Genomic DNA, 17,565 nt, shown 5'->3' on the forward strand with positions numbered 1-17,565 from the left:
CCCAAATTGATTTTATAAATGCAAGCAACCTGGAATAGGACATGTATCAAATATGTGCACTAAGCCTATATATCAACAAAGCATATTGTTAGAACATGTCCAACCTGATGGCATGACTACTGGCAAATAGTCTATCACTGATGAAGTAAACTTTAGGCTCCCACAGAGTATATACATAAAACCAAATAAATTATTCTATAATGCAATTTATATTTCTTTAATGGCAAATGTTATCAATTACTAATTTGTCTATATAAATCAATGAACTAAAGTAATGAATTTTAACTATTACATATAATACCTTCCAGTAAATACTTTAACTTAGAGTAAGTAAAAAATACTACAAATGCACTTATACTTTCCCTATAAGTTTATAGGAAGATTACATTTAATCACAGCCAAAGAATGATGAAGCCACAGATGATGAATCATGAAATTGTCAATTTTGTAGATTAAAAACAGTTAAATATTGGCAGTTTCATATAGCTCAGCCTAAAAGTTGAGAAAGCCAAAACTTGGAGTGATTAAATGATTTGCACAACCTCACAGAGTCCGTAGTGGCAGAGTCAGCTCTGATCCAGAGTGTGTCTCTGTGTACGCTCTTAGCCTCTCCACTTTCAGTGTTCGGTCCTGTCCTGTGTCTCAGCGACAGTGCCAATGACCTGGCAGTTACATTGTAGTCAAAATCACTTGAACACAGAAACACTTTCACATTCTGGTGGGAAATCACTTGAACTCAGAAACACTTCCACATTCTGCTGAGACACAGGGACATGTTACAATCTATTTCATGCCTGAACCATTCCAGTTGGCATCAATCAATTTTCCTCCCATTCAATAAGGTCTTGTCCTTGGTTATACATCCCAGGTGAGCAATGAAGCAGTCAAGAGAACTTTTCCCACTTCTTTTGAAACCAACCAGCCAGTATTTTCAGGAGTATACTACAGCAACAAACTAACAAAGTCCATTAAAAGACAAAGTTCATACATACATCTTTTATAAGCCAATAAAATTGATTTTAATTCGTGTTCTAGATGTGCTCACTGAGACACCGCACTATTGTATGATACATACATCTTCCCCACCCCAACACATGCTATCTGAAACAGGAAACAAAAATAGCCTTGGGTCTTAGCATAACTCATTTATTTATATTACTCTGTGTTTGAATCACTTGGCCATAGCTGACTTCCTTGTTGGCTTCTTTGCCCCAGTAATTCAAAATATGTTGCATTAAAAGAAATTAATTTGAGACAAATTAAAATGAGTAAAATTGTTTCATTTTCCTTCCAGGAGATTCAGTATATATGCATATTTTCTTTCTTTCTCCTTTTTTTCTAACAGTCTCCTGTATATGCAGCATTTTAGTGATATTTCATTTTGAACTAGTAAAAGAGACTTAAATTGGCATGGGCTAGCATTCTCCTGGTGGAGAGATGTTAGATCATGTCAATCATGATTTCATTTTCTGAAAACAATTTCACGAGCCTTTTCTGTCCTGCAGTACTATCATCTCTTTCTTTCCTTTATCTCGCTAAGATTTTTATTTCTTGGTATTTGTTGGGAAACCAAAAATAAATATGTTTCCATTTTTAAAAGTCCATTTAAACTGTAACATCAGGGAAAAACAGGATTTTGAATTGCCTACAAAGACATATATTTATTTTAGTTTATCCTTTTTTATGTATCTATCCCTACAGAACTAGTATTGTAAGAGACCATTTTTTAAAAAAGGATATTGAGCCCAAAGCATAAATAGGGTATGTATTTTATTTCATGATTGTGAAGAGCATCAGATAAGTTGTCAGATGGAATGCTGATTTAATTAATATAGTCCCCAAATATGCTATAATGACAGTTGATAATATGAAATTGTATGGATGTGACTTAGACTGGAAATATTATCTAAAGTAAGATTTGGAAAACTATGGCCCAAAAGCCAAGATCAGCCTGCTGCTTTTTTTTGTAACTAGACATGCTTATTGGTATATCTATTATCTATGGAAGCTTTCTTGCTACAACAGCAGAATTAAAAAGTTGCAGTAAAGATCATATGATGCACAAAGCTGAAAATATTTACTATTTTGCCCATTTATCCTCTTAACTCCAGATCTATAGCAAAAGTATTTAGAAAGAAGTCAAGGCAGAAGATGAAGATACAATCTTTTTTTTTCTTTTTTTTTATTACTCACATGAATTTATCACATCTGTAGTTGTACAATGATCATAACAATCCAGTTTCACAGGATTTCCATCCCACAGCCCAAGCACATCCCCCCACCCCCCAAACTGTCTCCTCCGGAGACCATAAGTTTTTCAATGTCTGTGAGTCAGCATCTGTTCTGCAAAGAAGTTCAGTCTGTCCTTTTTTCAGATTCCACAATCCTACTTTAAATCTGATTTAGAGAATAGGGAAGAAATCTTCCTAGGGTCTTAGGCTAAATTGGCATTCCTTTAAAGAACTTGAAATTTAAAGAAAACTTGGTATGTAGAGACGGGTGAGTATATGAAATGATGCAGTCAGTTCAGCATCACTTTATAACTACCTTTATTGGACATGCAGTCTTCAGTAAATAGTTGCACTGTGGGCTATGCTTTACTAAAACAGTAAACTAATAAAAATTGTAAACTTTGGTGATAAAATTGCAAAATGCTTTATTCTAATATAAAGTTCCCTGCCAAAATAATTGTCCACCAATGTTGATGCCAAAAAATTAAGACATTTCTTTTGTTTATTCCAAGTCTTTGGGAAAGTTGGAGCTTGAATTGGTCACGATAGGCTTGGTTATGGTGCAGCAATAAACAACTTCTAAATGTCAGTAGCCTCAAAATAAATGTTTAAATCTTGTTCAAAGTGCAATGGACATCTAGTGCCCACCACCTCCAGCCTCCTCTCCTCCATGTAATGGCTCAGCTTTTTATCTCCACATCAACACATGCTCCCACGTTGGCAGAAGCCAAGGAAGAAAGTTCCGAAGGGTCTCTGGTGGCAACTAAATGCCTCTGCCTGGAGGTGGCACACATCACCTACACATCACCTGCACTCACACTCTATTTTTTAAAAAAGTCCTATGGCTATTTCTAACCTTAAGAGGTAAAGAAGTGTAATTACTCCATGTATCCAGAATGAAGATAGGAAATTTTGAGAAGCAGCACAGTAGTAGTTTTCCATATCTACCCTCAACCTCCTCTCACTGACTCCCCAGGAATGTCTTCAGATCCTGTATTTAGCCTTTTATGAATAGGAGAGAACTGGTGGGAAAATTGCTGGCATTCAAAGCTTACGCAGGTAGGTGAGTGTATAGGTTGACAGCACTGTTGCTAAGGTTAAACTGGATGTCTGAATGCGTGGTTGTTATGTATTTCATTCTCTGTCCCACTAGCTACCAGTGTTTGGTAGAAACAAACGCCCTTTTCTGATTGGGTTCCCAGTGCAATGGATAAATTAAAATAACACTATTATCTCTGCACCTATAAGCTTAGTTTCAATGAGAAACAAAACTGACCTAGTTGTTCTTCATCCTGAATTCTAAGGAATTCTAAAGGAAGAGCAAAAATCAATTCTCGTTCCTTACCCTTCAACCCAGGGTCAAACTCCAAAAGTCATTCCTCTAGCAGTTTCTTCTTGGTTGACTAAATTCTTCCTTATTTTCTGTGTGTAGGAACAAACATCAACATTCTTGCTCTACTGCCTTTGCTCTAATTCACATTTTTCCCTTTGATTTTCTCTTTGGTTCTAGTACATTTTTGTCTCTGTTTCTCTCTTGGACCAATAGCTATGTTATAGAGCGAATATTTGTGTCCCTATGTTGGAACCACCATTACCTCTCCAATATAATGGGGGCCTTTGAGAGATAGTTAGGTCATGAGGGTGAAGTTCTCATGAGTGGGATTAGTGACCTTAGAAGAGGCCAGAGAGCTAGCTCACTCATCTTTCCACCATGTGAGGGTATGATGACAAGTCAGCCATCTGCAATGCAGGTGAGAGTCCTAACTAGAACCTGACGGTGTTGACACCACCATCTCAGACTTACAATCTCCAGAACTGTGAGCGATAAACCTACATCATTCAAGCCATTCTGTCTATGATGCTATCTCATAGCAACCTGAACTTGTGACGTCACCACAAACGTTTAGCATCACGTAATATTCATCAGATCATGTGCACATCGCCTCACACACAACTGGAGAAAAGCTATTCATGATGATCATTTTATTTACTACGTCAGTTTTAGTAAGATTTCGTTAGGACAATGGGTGATTTTATACTTGGGGTTCTGCAGATGGAAATAATGAGTGGTGGGCCACTTGTTCCAAACTTTGTAAGCCTCTCTGTGCCTGTCCCCACTCATTTACACATATTTGCAGTGATCCTCAAACTTCCTTTTCCGCAAACCTCTTATGCTTTTCTTTAATGTGATGAGTTTGGTTTGGTTCCCTTGGCGTGTAGACATTGTAAAATGGTCCTCCGTTCCTTTCACATTAAATTTCTTTTTCTAAAAATAGCCAATGAAAATGTTTGCTTTAAACGAAATTAATCATTGCCATGTATGGACTGAAGATTAATTCTGGAAATTTCACAGTATATGCCATTCCCCATGCTTTAAGTTGATATGCCTCACAAAGAAGATGTTGAATTCTGCTGGTCAGTGTTAATTAACTACTAATAGATCTCACTATATTTGGTTTGTATTTCTCACTTTAGGGATTGGACATGAGATAGAGTCCAAAGTAAATACATCTCTGTTCTGCTGTTCAGTTTTCAGCGCTTCAGTATCAACTGAGGTCCCTCGTTAATCTTATATATCCCTTCCCCAGTATCCAATTTGGAAAGGACTAAACCATCTGAAACTAAAAATAGCTAGCATTTGATGAATTTCTTGAAGGTGTCTGAGGGGCAGCACATAGAGACCTGCTTCAAAGCGGTGCCCAGAATTCATAAGTCTTTGTCTTGCCATGAGAACAGATCAATGGGCATCACCAGTGGGCAATTGAGCATGGGCCTGACGGTTTTCTATTAACACTGGGTGTTATAGATGATGCCTTCTCACATCCAAATATTCATGTGATTCACAGTTGGCCTCTTGCTGAAGATTAATGGCCCAATGTGAAATGATGGGTTTGTGATGGATTTTACTTATAACTATTTTTTGACTATTTCACTTAACATTCTTCTCCAGCTGGAAATTCACCAGCTAGAGTCACTGAATTCCTTCAATGTAATATTTCAAATATACACACATTTGGCAGTCATATTTTTTAAAAACCGTTCCTCCAAAACTGTCAATCAAACTGTTTTCTCATCTAGCCAATGAAAACTGTTCTTTTGTAGGCATAAACCTCTGGCTGATGGTTTCAAGCTTGGATTCAGTATAGGGTATGCTTTATAATTTAAAAATTTCATATAACATACTAGTTACAGTCTGGTCATAAAGTCAATTTCTTAATGTTTAAAGAAATATAAAGGAAAGTAGTATAATAATTGGAAAAAAGATAAACATTTTAGAAATTGTGATTGAGTGTTCAATAAAAATAAAAACAGAAGCTTAAGATCTGACCAGTTCAGTAAAACTTGAAGATTTTGTCTCTGACTTCTGCCTTTTACAATACTCTTCCTACTATGATTACTATTGACTGATTTCGGTACCACCATAATTGATATTCTGGTCGCTTACTCTGTTGACTATCTATCAATAATGTCCTTCATACGACCTCAATCACTTACTCCCATCTTTACCCCTGGATATTGAGTCTCTTTCTCTCTCTCCTAGATGACTACTTCTCATCCTCATCTTTCCTCACATGGCCAACTCTGCTTCCACTACCCTCACTCTCCAATGAAAACCTTGATTTCTGGTTCATGTGTTAATAGGAACAAAGAGACAACTTTCCAAAACTGCACAACTCCTTCTACGTATCTGCATCATCACAGTCTACATTCTCTGTCTTCCCATCATCACTATGGCTCCATAGCCATGGTTCCTAATTGAACAGCTGCTTCTGTTGTGTACTAGTTCCCATTCTTTCTTATCTACTCAATTTCTTTGGCTATTGTGTCCTCTCTCTCCCATCAACTTTCTCTCTCTGCTATATCATTCCCATAAATATAAAAATACTGTTATTTCTCCTTTATTGGACAATCTTCTCTTGACCCCACTTCCTCTCCATCTATTGCCTTTTTTTTTTTTTCTTTTTGCCATTTCTTAGGCCGCTCCCATGGCATATAGAGATTCCCAGGCTAGGGGTCAAATTAGAGCTGTAGCCACCGGCTTACACCACAGCCACAGCAACGCGGGATCTGAGCCGCGTCTGCAACCTACACCACAGCTCACGGCAATGCTGGATCCTTAACCCACTGAGCAAGGCCAGGAATCGAACCCGCAACCTTATGGTTCCTAGTCAGATTCATTAACCACTGAGCCACGACGGGAACTCCTCCATCTATTGCCTTTTTAAAGTAAAACTTTTCAGAGGTGTTGTCTATAATCTGTGTCCAATTCACTCCTCCCCATCAGTCTTCAATCCACTATAAAGAGGCATCTGTCCCTTCTAGGCTCCTAAGAATTTTCTTGTTATGGTCACCAATAACTTCTCCATCTACCTGGAAAATCCCACTGGATCTAGCCTCATATTATATCCTAAATCCCATTACTTTATGTCACTTCTGTCGCTATCACAGGTCACCGGGATTGTAAACCACCTGGGTTACTGCGATAGCCTCCCATATGTCTCCCTGCTTCAACTCCCACTATAGTCCCCACAAACACCTATTTTCAGCACAACAAGGTGATTTGTTAAAAAGTAAGATCAAGCCAATCACCATTTAAAATATCCCAGTGCTTCCCATCTTCTTTTAAAGGAAAGTCAGTGTCCATATAAGTACCAGTGGGATTGAGTCACCTCCTTAACTTTTTGACACTTTTCTCCTACTAATCTCTCTTTTTCATTTTACACCAGTCACCTGGGGCTCTTGATATTCTTTTAACATTCCAGAACACTCCCCGCTCTGTGCTTTTGCCCTTGCTTTCTTTCCTTCTGCCTGGACTGCATTCCCCTATGTGGTTCACCAGGCTCTCTAGCTCAGTTTTCTCAAGTCTTTGATCAAATATCTCCTTCTCCTTAAGATCCTCTCTGAACATCTTTTAATTTGCCCCCACACCCCACTATTCTCCCTACCTCCCTCTCCTGCTTAACTTTATCAACATTTATCACGATCTGGAATATCATACATTTTACCTTTTTGACATAAAACTTTTATTAGTTTCAGGCATACCATATAACAATTTGAAATTTGTGCATATCACACAATGATCACCATAAGAAGTCTAGTTCATAGCTAAACCATTTTAGATTGCAAAACTCTAAATGTTCACATTATTAAATTAAAAAAAATTTTTTTACTGTAGTTGATTTACATTGTCTGTCCATTTCTGTTGTACAGCAAAGTTAGCCACTCATACATCTATACACTTTTTCATGCTATATTTCATCATGTTCCATCACAAGTGATTGGTCATAGTTCCCTGTGCTATACAGCAAGACCTCATTGCCTATCCATTCTTAATGTAATTGTTTCCATCTATTAAACTCAAACTCCGAGTAGTCCATCTACTCCCTCCCATCCCTTAGCAACCACAAGTCTGTTGTCCATGACTATGAGTCTGTGTTCTATAGGTAGGTTCATCTGTGCCATATTTTAGATTCCACATATAAGTGATATATGGCATCTTTCTCTTTCTGACTTACTTCACTTAGTATGAGAATCTCTAGTTCCATCCATGTTGCTGCAAATGGCATTCTTTTGTTCTTTTTTATGGCTGAGTAGTAGAGTAGTATTCCATTGCGTATATGTGCCACATCTTCTTTTTTTTTTTTTTTTCTTTTTTCTTTTTCTTTTTTGGGCCACACCTGCAGCATATGGAGGTTCCAAGGCTAAGGGTCCAATCAGAGCTACAGCTGCCCGCCTACACCACAGCCACAGCAATGCCAGATCTGAGCCACGTCTACAACCTACACCATAGGTCATGGCAGCATTGGATCCTTAACCTACTGAGCGAGGCCAGGGATCGAACCCACAAACTCATGGTTCCTAGAAGGATTTGTTTCTGCTGCACCATGACAAGAACTCCATGTACCACATCATCTTAATCCATACATCTATCAATGGACATTTAGGTTGTTTCCATGTCTTGGCTATTGTGAACAGTGCTGCAATGAACATAGGGGTGCATGTGTATTTTTGAATGAATGTTTTATTTGGATATATGCCCAGGAGTGGGATTGCTGGATCATAAGGTAGTTCTATACTTAGTTTTCTGAGGAACCTCCATACTATTTTCCACAGTAGTTGTACAATTTACATTCCCACCAACAGTGTAGGAGGGTTCCCTTTTCTCTACACCCTCTTCAGCATGTTATTTATAGTTTTGTTAATGATGTCTGACCAGTGTGAGGTGATACCTCATTGTAGTTTTGATTTACATTTCTCTAATAATTAGTGACACCGAGCATTTTTCATGCACCTATTGGCAATATGTATGTCTTCTTTGGAGAAATCCTATTTAGGTCTTCTGCCCATTTTTCAGTTGGGTGATTTGTTTTGTTTGCTGCTGAGTTGTATGAGTTTGTATATTTTGGAGATTAAGCCCTTGTCAGTTGCATCATTTGCAACTATTTTCTCCCATTCTGTAAGTTGTCTTTTCATTTTTTCCTTTGCTGTGCAAAGCTTATAACTTTGATTAGCTCCCATTGGTTTTGCCTTTGCTGAATCTGTTGATCAGTTCTAGTAGTTTTTGTGTGGAGTCCTTAGGGTTTTCTATATATAGTATCATGTCATCTACAGAGAGTGACAATTTTACCTCTTTTCTTCCAGTTTGGATAGCTTTTATTTCTTTTGTTTGTTTAAGTGCTGTGGCTAGGACTTCCAACACTATGTTGAATAAAATGGTGAGTGTGGGCATCCTTGTCTTGTTCCAGATGTTAGTAGGAAGGTTTTCAACTTTTCTCTGTTTGGTATTATACTGGTTGTGGGTTTAACATAAATGGCTTTTACTATATTAAGGTATGTTCCCTCTATTCCCACTTTGGTAAGAGTTTTTATCATAAATGGATGTTGGATTTTGTCAAATGCTTTTTCTGCATCTATTGAGATGACCATGTCATTTTTGACTTTTCTTTTGTTAATGCGGTGTATGACGTTGACTGATTTGCATATGTTGAATCATCCTTGTGAACTTGGGATGAAACCCATTTGGTCATGGTGTATGATCTTTTTTGCACATTGTTCGATGCAGTTAGCTAAAATCATGTGGAGAATTTTTGTGTGTATGCGTATCAAAGATATTGGCCTATAACATTTTTTGGTATTATCTTTATCTGGTTTTGGTATTAGGGTGATGGTGACCTCATGGAATGTCTTTGGGAGTGTTCCTTCTACTTCAGTCTTTTTAAAAAAGTTTAAGAAGGATGGATATATGTTCTTTTTGTATGTTTGGTAGAATTCATCTGTAAAGCCATTTGGTCCTGGACTTTTGTTTGTAGGGAGTATTTATCATTATATAGTCGTTTCATTTTGAGTGATGGGTGTGTTCAAATGATCTATTTCTTCTTCATTCAGTTTTCATTAGCGATATGTCTCTAGAAAGTTGTCCATTTCTTCTAGGTTGTCGAATTTGTTGGCATATAATTGTTTACAGTATTATCTTTTTTTTTTTTTTTTGTATTTCTGTGGTGTCTGTTGAGATGTCTCCTTTTTCATTTCTTATTTTGTTTTTTTGGGTCCTCTCTTCTTCTTTGTGAGTCTGGTCAGAGGTTTGTCAATTTTGTTTACCCTTTCAAAGAACCTGCTCTTGGTTTTATTGTTTTCTATTTTTTTTAAATCTTTTTTATTGGTTTTCTCTCTGATCTTTCTGTTTTTCTTCCTTCTGCTGACTTTAGGTTTTGTTTGTTCTTTTTCTAATTCTTTTAGGTGGTAGGTTAAGTTGTTGATCTGACATTTCTTTCTTTCTTTTTTTTTTTTTTTTTTTTGAGGAAGGCCTGTATTACTATGAATTTACCTCCAAGAATCTAATCCTATAGATTTTGAATGATTGTTTTTTCATTGTCATTTGTCTTGAGGTATTTTTTAATTTCCCTCTTGATTTCCTCATTTACCCATTGATTCTTTTAGTAGCATGTTTAGTAGCATGTTTAGTCTCTCTGTAGTCAGTTTTTTCTCATTTCATTTCCTGTGGTTGACTTCTAGTTTCATGCCATTGTGGTCAGAGAAGGTGCTTGAAACAATTTCTACATTTTTCAATTTGTTGAGGTTAGTTTTGTGCCCCAGTATGTGGTACATCCTTGAAAATGTTCCATGGGCACTTGAAAAGAATATATATTCTGATTTTTTTTTTTTTTTGGATGTAATGTCCTGAAAATATCAATTAAGTCTAACTTTCTATTGTGTCATTTAGGTTCTCTGATGCCTTACTGATTTTCCTTCTAGAGAATCTGTCCATTGATATGAGTGGGGTGTAAAAATCTCCTACTGTTATTGTGTTCCCATTAATTTCTCCTGTTATGTCCGTTAGTGTTTGTTGTATGTATTTAGGTGCTCCTATATTAGGAGCATATATATTGACAAGTGTAACATCCTCTTCTCAAATTGATCCTTTTATCATTAAATAGCGTCCTTCTTTATCTTTCCTTATGGCCTTTGTTTTAAAGTCTATTTTTCTGATATGAGCTTTGCAACCCCCGCTTTTCTGTCTTTTCCATTCTCGTGAAATAATCTTTTTCCATCCTATCACTTTCAATTTGTATATGTCCTTTGCCCTAAGGCGAGTCTCTTGTAGGTAGCATGTTGTAGGCTCTTGCTTTTTAGGTCACAGACACGGCTCATATCTGGCATTGCCGTGGCTGTGGCATAGGCAGACAGCTGCAGCTCTGATTTGACCATTATCCTAGGAACGTCCATATGCCACAAGTGGCCCTAAAAAGAAAAAAAAATTCCATTGTATGGATAGTCTGTATTTTATTTTACCATTCCACTGTTGGTAGACATTTAGGTTAACAGTTTTTGGCTGTTATGAATAATGCTGCTCTGAACATTCATGTACAGGTTTTTGTGTGTATATATGCACAAAAAAACATGAGAAATGTTTTCATTTCTCTTGTGTTTATACCTGGGAGTGGAACTGCTGGATCATATGGTAACTCTATGTTTAACACTTTGAAAAACTGCCAAACTGTTTTCCAAAGTGGCTGTACCATTTTCAGTCCCACCAACAATGTATGAGAGTTTCAACTCCTACATCCTCACTGACACTTGTCTGTCTTTTTAATTTTAACAGTGGTACACAGTGGTGTCAAATTGTGGTTTTGTTTTGCATTTCCTTGATGAGTGGTAATATTGAGTATCTTTTCATGTGCTTATTGGCCATTAAGAATGGTGTATTCTGAGAAACTTTGTTTTAAGGAAAAGCTTTTCTGAAGACAAGTTATTTTCATAAATATAAAAAATTTAATTGGGATGAGGATGACAGAACTCTCCAGGCTGGGAGCGCAGCTGTTACAAAGATCTGAGGTTCAAAGGCACTTGATTTTAGGAGGAACTAAAAGAAAGTTAGTGTGACTGGGCAGTAGTGAGGGAGGCAGAAGGTGGCAGTGAAAGGTTTCAAGAGGTCAGAAAGAACTGAAAGATGCAAATGCTTTAGAGGACATAACTCAGCAAATCAATTTCATTTGAAGAGTATAGGGAAAACAACAGATTTTTAAGCATAGAAGTTAAATACTTGGATTTATGTTAATAATAGCACTTAGCATATCTAGGCACCATTCAAATTGCTTTATTTTTACATATATTTACTACCTCCATAGCCCTATAAGGCAATGTATTATTTTCCTATTGCTGCTGTAACAAATTACCATAAATTTGTGGCTTAAAACAACGCATCTTATATCTTACAGTTTGGGAGGTCAGAATCAGTTTCATTAGGCTAAAACCAAGGTGTCAATAGGACTGTGTTTCTTCTAGAAGCCCGAGGGGAGAATCCATTTCATTGCCTTTTCTGTTTCTGGGGGCTTGACTGTCTTCTGTTTCATAAGTCACATCTCTAGGCATCTCTACAAAAATGTTGATCACAGTTTAAGAAGTCAGTAAAGGAAAATTTATCCTTAACAGTAGCAACAAGTGTTTACATGTATAGATTCACATCTAACTCTTGCAAGTATGTAAAATGATTTGAAATCTGACTGGGATCTTGGTGAAAATGAGAATGATACATCTCATCTTAATTGTCGTATTTGCATCTCTTTAATTACAGTTTCCTTGTAAGCACTAAAATCCACACCAAGATGACAGGCCAGTTCCTACCATCTTGTCTGGTCCATTTCTGAGACATGGGAGTGCGTGGGGAGGTTTGAAGGATTTCCTGCAAATGTGGTTCTTTCTTCATATTGTCTCTGCCTCATCTCCTGCCTGAGTGGAGCAGAACTCAGAGGTTTTTGATGTTGTGGTACAAGCTGGGACTAAGTGTGGATAACAGTTTTCAGAATTATCTCTGTCTTAAATATGACTCTGGACCAGTCATTTAGACTTTAGGGGAAATAGTTCACTAAATTACTCCTGGAAGAATTGGACTGGGTGCTTCTGAGGGTCTCTTCCTGCACAAATTGCTGACATTATAAGAATAATAAACAGTGACATAATTTTCCAGGAATTAATTATGTGACGCACACTGATATAGGGTCAACACTGTCCAGGGATGGCCAGCACAGGGTCATTCCTACTTCTCATTCTTAGGCTCGAGAACCCTCTGCTGAGTCTTGCCTCTCCCCAGCTGAAGCCCCAAGTCTTCCTGGTTTTCTTTGATCCTCTTGGTTTTTCTTTGATCCTCTTGGTTTTCTTTGATCCTCTTGGTTTTTCTTTTTTTCTTCCTGGTTTTCTCAGATCCTCTTGGTTTTTCTTCTAAATCAAAGTTAAGCTCTTCTCCTAAACTTTCCTGGTCACTGAAGAAACTAGTTTTCCTCCCCTTGATTTTTTATTTCCCTAGATTGGAGAAAGTAGAATAAGTAATTCTTAAATCCCTACACCTCCTACATGCACATCTATGTGGGCCCATGGGGTTAGAAACCCCAGTGTTTTCTACTTCATTGATTCTCACTTTTAGCTTCTTTAGTTCATTCTTCCTCTTTTGTCCCCCTGCCTTTTTATGACCATGTGTTGGTTATTTCTCCTCTCTCTCTTGCTATTCATTTTCTGTATCAGCCAGTTAACCAGTCAAGTGTCTTACCCGTTTCAAATTAGCACATTTCTGCAGCTTCTTCTCTAGAGAAGACATATTCTTGTACCAACTACTAGCGAATTTAAAGGCGTAAAAAGGTCTTATCCTCACTGATTTCTACACCTCAGAAATCGTTTTTGGGGTTTTGCTGTTAGGAAGATTACAGCCTGGGAGTGAGAGAATGAATGGTTAAGTTATTTTATATTTCTTTTAATGAATTCTAATTAAACATTTCATCTAAAACAGCAAGAGTTATAAGCTCTTTTACATAAAGTACCAGAAAAACTTGAAGTCAGTTGAAAATACCATGTGTTGTAAAGTTTAGAAAATTTATAGGACTAGAATGTATCCATTTCTACCCTATTAATATAGCTTCAAATCTGTTCCAATGATGCCATAATTTATGAATATAAAATTTAAACTAGAAAAGAGTATTTCTCTTTGATGAAAACCTATCTTGACTACTTAAGAGATGTATTCCAGATAAAGCCTTGCTACACAGCGTGGTCCTTGAACTATTAACATAAGCATCATCAGGAGCTTGTTAGCAATGCAGAGTTAAAGGCTACTAAATTAGATTCTGTATTTTAAAAGCATCCCCAAACAATTCTTATGCACATCAAAATCTGAGAAACGCTGATTTAAGGATTAATATGAAAAAAGACTAGAATAAAATATGCATATAGATGTGAAAATATAAATACCTGTTTTTCAGTGCTTAAGTTCTAAAACAGGGAAATTAAATTTGTGTTTATTTGTAAAAATCACTCAGTTTTATAAAAACCACAGTATTTTCATTATAAATAATCTCAACCACCTCTAGGGAAAATTAAAATTCAGATGTAGAGCTATTTACAGGTTTCCATATGCCCAAAATATGTGATAATAATTTCAAACAAAACATTAGTCCTCTGCTTGCGAAGTGATATACCACATTTATTTTTCTATGCATTGAAAAAATGAGTAAAGTAAGTAATACTGTGTACTGAACATGCCACAGTTTAAAAGCAAGTTGCCTTTATTCTAACTTCATGCTTTTCTCTTTATTGCGACTGTCACTTCCATTAAGGGAGTTTTCACAAAGGCTTAATCTCACTGTTCTTTGTGTCTCCCACCTAATTATAATCACACTACCCTATTCAGTAGAGGGCTAATTGTTTCAAAATAGAGTTCTGAAGCAAAAGCCTCAGGTGTATAGTTAAATGAGGTGTTAATTGGATGGCAGATGCATTAACTTGGGAGTAAGAAAATCAAGGGGATGGTGGTTACAGATTCAGCCACAAGGCCAAAGGGTCACTTTAAGAATTCACTACTCCATTTTTAAAGGTACATATTTACATCCTTTTACAATCAGGAGACCTGAAATTCAGGTGAAGTCTGGGAGAAATCAAATTGTGGTCAAATGTTAACTGTGATAAGAATCAGGAATAGAACTCATTCCTTTCGTATGATATTTTCCGTTTACCTGAGCAGAGAAGAGCCTGATCTGAAGAGGCACAACTACTGGATTCCTGCTGCCTATATCTGCCCCTGGCCTACCTGCCTGTTCCATTCAGAGCCGCAGGGGAGGGGGAGGGGGTGTTTGCTCTTCTCTCATTTTCAGCACCTCTTCCCCCAACCTGCATATATGTACCAGTAGCCATAACCACTTCCTTATCACAATTGGGTGCTTCTTTTTGTTAAGTAACAAAGTACTTAGCATTTGTTCTGAGATATTTATTATTCCCCCCCCCACTGCCCTGACCTTAGGATAAAAGAGAAGGGTGAATTTTAGGCAAAGGGAAAGTGAATGAGAAATAAAGAGAGGGAAGGAAGAATCCAGAATTGTGTCCAGGGCATCATAGAACGTCTCCAAGTCGCCCCTTATATCTCTAGCCAGTTAGTTGATGTGGTTGCTCTATCTTTTTGCGCCAATACTATAGAGGAAATCAGTGTTTTCAAATATGGTTGCTAACCTGATTATAAGTTCACCTGGGAGATTGTTTAAATGCAGATTCTTAGGTCCCATATTAGTCATTCAGAATCAGAATCAAGAGGCATGGTCTTCAGAAACTTATCTTTGCATGAAGCCCCCAGGCGGTTAATTTTATCAATGAACCACTAGTTATATCCTGATATAGACAGGCTCATTCACTAGGCCCATTCGTCCATTATTAAAGAAGGCTAAAGCAATTCTCTGCTAAATCATCCTTCCCTGACTCTAGGAAAAACCAGCAAGCAAATCAACAAAATCCTCACCTGTTTCAGTGTGTTACAAAAAATGTAGAACTTTTAGTATGGGAAAGATAGGTGAAAATTGTACAGGTCTTTTTTTTTTTTTTTTTAACTCTTCATTAATGCTCAAAGTAGAGTAGCCTTAAGGACTCCAACAATTAAACAGAACTAGAACAGCTTACCACCTACACTCTGTAAGGGTGGCCGATTAAACTGAAAGGTTACACAAAGGTAGGTTCATGTCTTTGTCATTATCTTTTCATAATATGTATTTCATTCACACAAACATATGTAGGATAAAGATGATGATCATTCTAACACGAAAAGCTTTCTGCATTCTTATGCCATGATATATGCTAAACATGGGCTGCATAAAAAACCCATAAACGTCAATAAGGCCACATTAGAACATGAACAGTTGAAAGAAAATGGGAAAGATGATGAATGGAAGTTCCATCTGAGTAAGCAGTTGCAGATTCAATAGCTATAACCTTTGGGGGCTAATTAGCAAGGTCCATAGGGTGCAGTTGATGCAGTGAGTGCCCCAGGATACTGAAAATATAATAGGGTTTTCTAATTTAAAAGGCAAGTTAGGTATTTAAAATAGGATTACTTCTTTGGTTGATCAGAAACATTATTTTGCTAATTAAACTGTTGATTGTTAAAACACCATTATAAGTAATAAAACTTATTTGCATGACCATATAAATTGACATATTCTAGGAAACCATCTATTTTATTCCCTTGGTACCCAAGAATTTGCAGCATACAGCAGGGACAGTATATATAATTCATTAAAAGTTGTTAATTTCTTTCTTTTTTTTTTTTTTTTTTTGTCTTTTTTTGCCATTTTCTTGGGCTGCTCCCGCAGCATATGTAGTTTCCCAGGCTAGGGGTCGAATCAGAGCTGTAGCTGTCAGCCTACCCCAGAGCCACAGCAACTCATGATCCGAGCCACGTCTGCGACCTACACCACAGCTCACGGCAACGCCGGGTCCTTAACCCACTGAGCAAGGCCAGGGATTGAACCTGCAACCTCATGGTTCTTAGTCGGATTCATTAACCACTGAGCCACCACGGGAACTCCCAAAAGTTGTTAATTTCTTATGGAAGTTTTGGGGTGTGTAATATAAAAACATTATTTGTGATAAGATCACTAAAGTATGACTCTTTTCTATAAAAAGGAAGATGTTAGAAAATGGTCATTTAAGAGAAAAAAGTTTATTACAGATATTACGAAGATTCAAAGAGTCTGTCACTGATATTAATTGCTAGCTAAGTGCCTTTTGCAAACTGACTTCAAAATTTTAACTGCCAGACTGAATTACGTTCTTCTGAGCCTTGGAAAGAAAAATCATGGTGGTTTTCTGACATAATTAGGAAAATATTTATATCAATCTATGTATCATTCTTAGAGGGTAGAATTTGTTGGCTTTAGGGAAAAATTCATTTATTAATCATTTCCTTTCTGAAATAATTGCAAAAGTGTATGTTTTAGCTAAATTTATTTAAAGCAAACACTATATATATCACCTATGGCCAAAAGCCTCATGGGAATCTGAATTTTCACAGTTTTTTCCTTATGTCAAGTATATTACTAACCAAACTGCTTATGCAACCAATATTCATATGATGTCTCTCTCTAAAGCAAAAGCTTTCAAATGTGTATATATATATATATATATATATATATATATATATATATATATATTTATGTTTCTTTGTTTTGTGTTTTTTGTTTTTTGGGGGTTGTTTTTGGCCACACGCAAGGCATATGGAAGTTCCTGGGCCAGGGACTGAATCTGAGCCACAGCTGTGACCTATGCTATAGCTGTAGCAATGCTACATCCTTTACCCACTCTGCTGGGCCAGGAATTGAACCTGCGCCTTGGCAGTGACTTTGCCAGGTCCTTATCCCACTGCACCATAGTCAGAACTCCCTCAAATGTGTATTTTTACTCCCTATATCATTATGCTATATTCATTGATTATTCTGGAACTTAGTAGAATGAACCAATTTGAGCTTTATCATTATGCAAAAAGCATTTGCATAGAAATGCTGCCTTATACAGCTTCAAGTCAGTAGCT

General features: G+C 36.9%; 1 long non-coding RNA gene across 1 annotated transcript in view; it reads left to right on the top strand.

The window, feature by feature from the left end:
- Positions 1–17,565, top strand: part of LOC110257523 — a 77,764-nt gene that overhangs the window by 14,561 nt on the left and 45,638 nt on the right. The gene's annotated exons all lie outside the window — the stretch shown is intronic.

The sequence above is a fragment of the Sus scrofa genome, chromosome 18 (genome assembly GCF_000003025.6).
Source record: "Sus scrofa isolate TJ Tabasco breed Duroc chromosome 18, Sscrofa11.1, whole genome shotgun sequence".
In the NCBI taxonomy this organism is placed as follows: Eukaryota; Metazoa; Chordata; class Mammalia; order Artiodactyla; family Suidae; genus Sus; species Sus scrofa.